Source organism: Glycine max, chromosome 1, assembly GCF_000004515.6.
Source record: "Glycine max cultivar Williams 82 chromosome 1, Glycine_max_v4.0, whole genome shotgun sequence".
Classification (NCBI taxonomy): Eukaryota; Viridiplantae; Streptophyta; class Magnoliopsida; order Fabales; family Fabaceae; genus Glycine; species Glycine max.
In genome coordinates, this window is record NC_016088.4 from 33689133 (window position 1) to 33697178 (window position 8046).

Consider the following 8046-nt stretch of genomic DNA (forward strand, 5'->3'; position numbering starts at 1 on the left):
TTGGCTTGTCACTGCTCGTTGGGAAACGACCTAGGATCACTTCCTAGTTACTGCATTTTCATGTTTATTTGATTCGGGTACGACCTCGATCAAATTTGGCGCCGTTGCCGGGGAGCAGTGTCCAAAGGTTCATAATAGCTAGCTAGTGTTGTGTGTTTAATCCTTTCGTGTTTTATGTTTAATTGTTAGTATTGTGTTAGTATGTGTGTTAGTGTTGATTAGTGTCCTGGTATTTTGTTTAATGTGTGTTCTGTTTCAGTTTTACCATTAAGCGTTTCCCCTGTTTCAGTCTTGGGTGTTTTGCTGTGAAGATTGTGCTTGAAAACAGAGTAGTAGTAGAAATCAGCTTGCAGAAAAACAGAGTAGTAGTAGAAATCAATTAGAGACGGATTTTAGCGACCACCCATGCTGAATTAATTGCGATTTTTTGTTTTAGTAGCTAGGGTTGTTATTTTTGGCTGAATTTTTTTGTGGTAACTTCTTTTAATCCATATTTTGTGGGAAAAATAGCTAGAGCCTTTAGTTTGGTTAGATTTGAAAGTTCCAAAAAACTAGCAAATTTTGTGTTTGTCAAAACTTCAAACGGCCATAACTTTTGCTCCGGTTATCAGAATCGCAATTATTATATATGCATTTGGGGTAGAAAAAATTTCCTACGCCGCGGTAGCTGGCCGTAGGCCGGCTGAGGTCTCCATCGTCCAAAAAAAGCGATTCTGTCAAAAGTTTTTTATTTTTCAAGTTTTATTCACTTATTTTTCTTAACCTACCATTTTTAGCTTTCATAGTTAGACTTTGATTTTTTGTCTGAAATTTTTTGTGCTGTCTTCTCATCATTTTATAGGGTTGCTCACAAAATTTCAAGTCATTTGGATATCATTTGAGGGTAGCTGTAGTTCAAACCTACACCTTTATTTACATGACAAGGCAACTAGTTGTGTGCATGCTGAATGTAGTGTATGACTAGAGGCAATCCATCTGACTTACAACCCTTTGATCCTGAGATAGATAGGACATTTCATAGATTAGTTAGGCATCATTTTATACCTTTTGATCATTCTGAGCATTCCATAACTGGTGAATCTGTGCATTCTGTTATTGGTGATTTTGAACATCCTGATCTTGAGCATTATAATTTTGAGCATTCTGATTCTGAGCATTCTAATTTTGCACATTCTGAGAACATGGCACAACCTCCACCTCGTGAGAGGACTCTAAGGGAAATGGCTGCACCTGATTTCACTTACGAAAGCTTGTGCATCCAATATCCTGATGAGGATGTCCCATATGTTCTTAAGACTGGACTGATTCATTTGCTTCCAAAGTTTCATGGCCTTGCAGGTGAAGACCCGCACAAACATTTGAAAGAATTTCACATTGTCTGCTTCACCATGAAACCCCCAGATGTCCAAGAGGATCACATATTTCTGAAGGCTTTTCCTCATTCATTAGAGGGAGTGGCAAAGGACTGGCTGTATTACCTTGCTCCAAGGTCCATCACGAGCTGGGATGACCTTAAGAGAGTATTCTTAGAAAAAATTTTCCCTGCTTCCAGGACCACAGCCATCAGGAAGGATATCTCAGGTATTAGACAACTCAGTGGAGAGAGCCTGTATGAGTACTGGGAGAGATTTAAGAAACTATGTGCCAGTTGCCCCCACCATCAGATTTCAGAACAGCTTCTTCTCCAATATTTTTATGAAGGACTCAGTAATATGGAGAGAAGTATGATAGATGCTGCCAGTGGTGGAGCCCTTGGAAACATGACTCCTGCTGAAGCCAGAAATTTAATTGAGAAGATGGCCTCCAACTTCCAGCAGTTTAGCGCCAGAAATGATGCCATAGTCATTAGAGGAGTGCATGAGGTAGCTACAAACCCATCTGCATCATCTGAAACTAAGAAGCTTGAAGGCAAACTGGATGCGTTGGTCAACTTGGTAACCCAGCTGGCCTTGAATCAGAAATTTGTACCTGTCGCAAGGGTTTGTGGTTTGTGCTCCTTTGCTGACCACCATACAGACCTTTGCCCATCCATGCAGCAACCTGGAGCAATTGAGCAGCCTGAAGCTTATGCTGCAAATATTTACAATAGACCTCCTCAACCTCAGCAGCAAAATCAACCACAGCAGAACAATTATGACCTTTCCAGCAACAGATACAACCCTGGATGGAGGAATCACCCTAACCTCAGATGGTCCAGCCCTCAGCAACAACAGCAGCCTGCTCTTTCCTTCCAAAATGTTGCTGGCCCAAGCAGACCATACATTCCTCCACCAATCCAACAATAGCAACAACCCCAGAAACAGCCAACAGTTGAGGCCCCTCCACAACCTTCCCTCGAAGAACTTGTGAGGCAAATGACTATGCAGAACATGCAGTTTCAGCAAGAGACCAGAGCCTCCATTCAGAGCTTAACCAATCAGATGAGACAATTAGTTACCCAATTGAATCAACAACAGTCCCAGAATTCTGACAAGCTGCCTTCTCAAGATGTCCAAAATCCCAAAAATGTCAGTGCCATTTCATTGAGGTCGGGAAAGCAATGTCAAGGACCTCAACCCGTAGCACCTTCCTCATCTGCAAATGAACCTGCCAAACTTCACTTTATTCCAGAAAAAGGTGATGACAAAAATTTACCTAACAATTTCTGTGCAGGTGAATCTTCTTCCACAGGTAATTTTGATTTGCAGAAGCAGCACATTCCCCCTCTTCCATTCCCTCCAAGGGCAGTTTCCAACAAAAAAATGGAAGAGGCAGAGAAAGAGATCTTGCAAACGTTTAAAAAGGTAGAGGTAAACATACCTCTGTTGGATGCAATAAAGCAAATTCCAAGATATGCCAAATTCTTGAAGGAGCTGTGCACTAATAAGCGGAAGCTTAAAGGAAGTGAACGGATTAGCATGGGCAGAAATGTCTCCGCATTGATTGGTAAATTTGTTCCTCAAATTCCTGAAAAATGCAAAGATCCAGGTACATTCAGCATACCTTGTATTATAGGGAATAGTAAGTTTGACAATGCCATGCTAGATTTAGGAGCTTCTGTTAGTGTTATGCCTCTGTCTATTTTTAATTCTCTATCTCTAGGTCCCTTGCAGTCAACTGATGTGGTAATTCATTTAGCTAACAGAAGTGTTGCCTATCCTGTTGGTTTCATAGAAGATGTCTTAGTTAGAGTTGGTGAACTGATTTTCCCTGTTGATTTTTATATCTTGAATATGGAAGATGGATTTTCTCAAGGATCAGTTCCCATCATTCTAGGCAGACCCTTTATGAAAACTGCTAGAACTAAGATAGATGTTTATGCAGACACACTTTCCATGGAGTTTGGTGATATAACTGTTCATTTTAATATTTTGGATGCTATGAAATACCCATCTGAAGATCTTTCTGTATTTCGTGCTGAAATAATTGACCATGTTGTTGATGAATACATGACTGATCTTTATTCTAATCTGCATGCCTCTCACTCTTCATGCATTGAGTCTGAAATTGTACTTGATCATATGTCTGAATTTGATGCTCAGAGTGAATCTGAGAGTGATATTGATTGCATGCCTGGTGGTGGTGTTTTACCTCTTGAGATTGATTTTATAGAGTCAGATAGGACTAACCATGTTTCAGGAAGTACACATACCTCTGACTTTCTTTATGAGGTAAAGGCTGAGAAACCATCTCCTTCTACCACTGTCCAGCCGACCACACCAGAATTGAAGCCTCTGCCATCAAATTTAAAATACGCTTACTTGGATGATAGCAAGAGTTTTCCAGTGATTATATCTGCCTCCCTTGCTGATGAGCAAGAGGAGAAGTTGTTGTCAGTTCTCAAGAAGCATAAGAAGGCTATAGGCTGGACCCTGGCGGACATTCCTGGTATTAGCCCATCCACATGTATGCATCGAATAAATTTAGAAGATAGAGCTAAACCAGTAAGACAACCACAGAGAAGACTCAACCCGGTGATTCTTGATGTTGTGAAGAAGGAGATAACCAAGCTTTTGCAAGCTGGAATCATTTATCCTATCTCCGACAGCCAATGGGTGAGTCCCGTCCAGGTAGTCCCGAAAAAGACTGGCCTCACAGTGATCAGAAATGAGAAGGAGGAGCTGATTCCTACTCGGGTGCAGAACAGTTGGAGAGTCTGCATTGACTATAGGAGGCTGAACCAGGTTACCAAAAAGGACCATTTTCCCCTGCCATTCATTGACCAGATGCTTGAACGCCTGGCAGGTAAATCCCACTACTGTTTCCTTGATAGTTTTTCTGGTTATATGCAAATTACTATTGCTCCTGAGGATCAGGAAAAGACCACATTCACCTGCCCCTTCGGCACTTTTGCTTATAGGAGGATGCCTTTTGGCCTGTGCAATGCCCCTGGTACCTTCCAGCGGTGCATGATTAGTATTTTCAGTGATTTTTTAGAAAATTGCATAGAGGTGTTTATGGATGATTTCACTGTATATGGATCCTCTTTTGATGGTTGTTTGAATAGTTTGGAAAAAGTTTTGAATAGATGCATTGAAACTAACCTTGTTCTAAATTTTGAAAAATGTCATTTTATGGTTGAGCAAGGTATAGTTTTAGGTCACATTATTTCCAATAAGGGCATTGAAGTAGATCCTGCAAAAATTTCTGTTATTTCACAATTGCCTTACCCCTCTTGTGTGCAAGAGGTGCGATCTTTTCTTGGTCATGCAGGATTCTACAGGCGTTTTATAAGGGATTTTAGCAAAGTAGCCCTTCCACTGTCCAACTTGTTGCAAAAGGAGGTGGAGTTTGACTTTAATGACAGATGCAAAGCGGCTTTTGATTGCCTCAAAAGAGCGTTGACTACCACCCCCATCATCCAGGCACCCGATTGGACAGCCCCTTTTGAGCTTATGTGTGATGCATCAAATTATGCATTGGGGGCTGTCCTTGCTCAGAAAATTGATAAATTGTCCAGGGTGATATATTATGCTTCTAAGACTTTAGATGCTGTCCAAGCAAATTATACTACTACTGAGAAAGATCTTCTAGCCATAGTTTTTGCTCTTGAAAAATTTCGATCTTATTTGCTTGGTACTCGCATTATTGTTTATACTGACCATGCAGTTCTAAAGTACTTGTTGAAGAAGGCTGATTCTAAGCCTAGGTTGATCCGATGGATGCTCTGGCTCCAATAGTTTGACTTGGAGATCCGTGATAGGAGCGGAGCACAAAATCTAGTTGCTGATCATTTGAGCCGGATCGAACGTGTCTCTGATGCAGATTCACCTATTCGGGATGATTTCCCGGATGATCATTTGTATATATTGTATAGTATTTCTGACTCTCTTTCTACTCCCTGGTTTGCTAACATTGTCAATTATTTAGTTGCCTCTGTTTTTCCTCCCTTAGCATCTAAGGCCCAAAAAGATAAGATTAAAAGTGATGCTAAGCATTTTATTTGGGATGACCCCTACTTGTGGAAATTGTGCAGTGATCAGGTCATTAGACAGTGCATTCCAGATCATGAGACTGACTCAGTCTTGCAGTTCTGTCATTCTTCCGCACCAGGAGGTCATCTGGGTGTTCAAAGGATAGCTCGCAAAGTGCTTGATTGTGGTTTTTATTGGCCCACCATCTTTAAAGATGCGTGGTAGATCTGCAACACTTGTGAGCAGTGTCACAGAGCAGGAAATACACTTACATGGCGACAACAAATGCCTCAGCAACCTATGCTATTCTGTGAGGTGTTTGATGTCTGGGGTATAGATTTCATGGGTCCTTTTCCTATCTCTTTTGGTTATGTTTATATTCTCCTTGCAGTTGATTATGTTTCAAAATGGGTGGAAGCCAAGCCCACTAGAACTAATGATGCTAAAGTTGTCGCAGACTTTGTCAGGTCTAATCTGTTTTGCAGGTTTGGAGTACCTAAAGCAATTGTTAGTGATCAAGGAACCCATTTTTGCAACAGGACAATGCATGCCCTGCTTAAAAAGTACGGGGTGGTACAAAGGGTATCCACACCATACCACCCCCAGACTAATGGACAGGCAGAAATTTCTAACAGGGAAATCAAGAGAATTCTAGAGAAGATTGTGCAGCCAAGCAGGAAAGATTGGAGTATCAGGCTTGATGATGCTCTCTGGGCACATCGGACTGCCTACAAAGCACCCATAGGAATGTCTCCTTATCGGGTTGGAAAGGCATGTCATCTTCCAGTGGAAATTGAGCACAAAGCATACTGGGCAGTGAAGACTTGCAACTTCTCTATGGATCAAGCTGGCGAGGAAAGGAAGTTGCAACTGAGTGAGTTAGATGAAATCCGCCTAGAAGCCTACGAGAATGCCAAGTTCTACAAAGAAAAGACCAAGAAGTTCCATGATAGCATGATAGTTAAAAAAGACTTCGTGGTTGGGCAAAAAGTGTTATTGTATAATTCTAGACTTGGACTCATGAGTGGTAAGTTGAGGTCTAAGTGGATTGGTCCTTTTGTTGTTACTAATGTTTTTCCTTATGGTACAGTTGAGATCAAAAGCGACTCCACAAACAAGAGCTTCAAGGTCAATGGACATCGACTTAAGCCATTCCTCACGAACCCTTCTTTAGTGGACGTAGTGGTGGAAGAGACTTCCTTACTCCACCCTACTCTTCCTCCACCATGACTCAGGGAGTTTTTCTTTTCCTATCTCCTTCTTTGCTTTTATTACACTTGTCCGATTCTCTTTGATGATTTAATTTTTTTTTTAATCTTTTAATTGTGCTACATTGAGGACAATGTGTTGTTTAAGTATGGGGGGGGGGGGGGGGGAGTGTTCTTTGGTTTTGCTAGTTTTGTTGGTTTTGTTAATTTGTTAGTTCTGTTAATTTGTTAATGTTGTTAGTTTCATCGGATTTTCAGTTTAATATTTTGGGTCAATTTCGTGTGCACGTACAACTTTGCATGTTTTTCTTTGAATTATAGGATATGTTCAAGAAATGGGTAATTGTTTTGAAAATAAAAGTTCTTGACATTTTGTGACTTGAAATCCTTGATTCTTCTCTACATGTCATGATAGTTTTGAAAGCTCAATTTGAAAGTGATGATTTTACCTTTGTGAGAATTTGAGCCATCCATCATTATAATCATTTGGTGTGTTTTGCCCCATTGATTGCTTGCACAATAGCCTTGGCTTGATTCTTGTTGATGCGTCCTAATTCACATGCATATTTGGAAATGATTAAGGCAATTTTGTTCTTATAAGCTTCTAGCCAAATGGACTTACCTTGAATTAATTCCTTTGATAGCCCTTTTGAGCCTTGTTTCCCTTTCCTTGTTTTGAAGCTCACTACAAGCCTTAAGTGAAAAACCATGATATTACCATATCCTTAAGGAATTTTGGAGCTTTGGAATTGTTTTGGGAATAAGTGTGGGGGGTTTTTGTTTCATTGGACAACTTGTTTTGTTGGCTATGCTTCATGATGTATTTTGGGCCATACTTGATGTACATTGTATATTGGTTAAATGTTGGACATGCTGAATGAAATGTTATTTCTCAAAGGCTAAAGAGTAAAAAAAAAAAAAAAAAAAAAAAGAAAAGCAATAAAGTTGAGTGAATAAGATCTTAAATGGCATAAGAATGATGAAACTCTTGGTTCTACTCTTCATGTTTAATTTTTATCTTTACTTCTTTTTTTTTTCTTCTTCTTAATATGCACTTATTCCCCTTTGCTCCTCTATTCCTTTGGGATTTAGCCACTTATTCCATATTTCTCCATACCTTGTCCTTGGCCCCATTACAACCTTAAAAGACCTTTTGATCCTCATGTGCTCGTGTTTATGGGTTGATTGTCAATTTTAGAATCTTGCCAAGTTTATGTGGTGTTTGCTTTCATGGGTGCTTTGAGGGTAAATAGTAGCCTAGACACTTGAGAGATAGAGTGTATATCTTGTGAGGCTTTATCACTTTTCATTCTTGAGCTGATTAACTATTTTGCCATGATTGGGTTGCTTGGATGATTTTCATGAATGTCTTGACTTTTTGGATCTCCTTATGTTAGATGTTACCCATTCCTTTCATTCCTTGATGTTCATTGAGAAATATGTGA

The 8046-nt window shown here is 40.1% G+C and overlaps 1 non-coding gene across 1 annotated transcript; it reads right to left on the reverse strand.

The window, feature by feature from the left end:
* Nucleotides 1-1559: 1559 nt before the first annotated feature.
* On the reverse strand, nt 1560-1666 carry LOC112997830 (small nucleolar RNA R71). Its single transcript, XR_003262902.1, has one exon. It is a non-coding gene; the product is annotated as a small nucleolar RNA R71 (small nucleolar RNA).
* Between the last annotated feature and the right edge of the window lie 6380 nt (nt 1667-8046).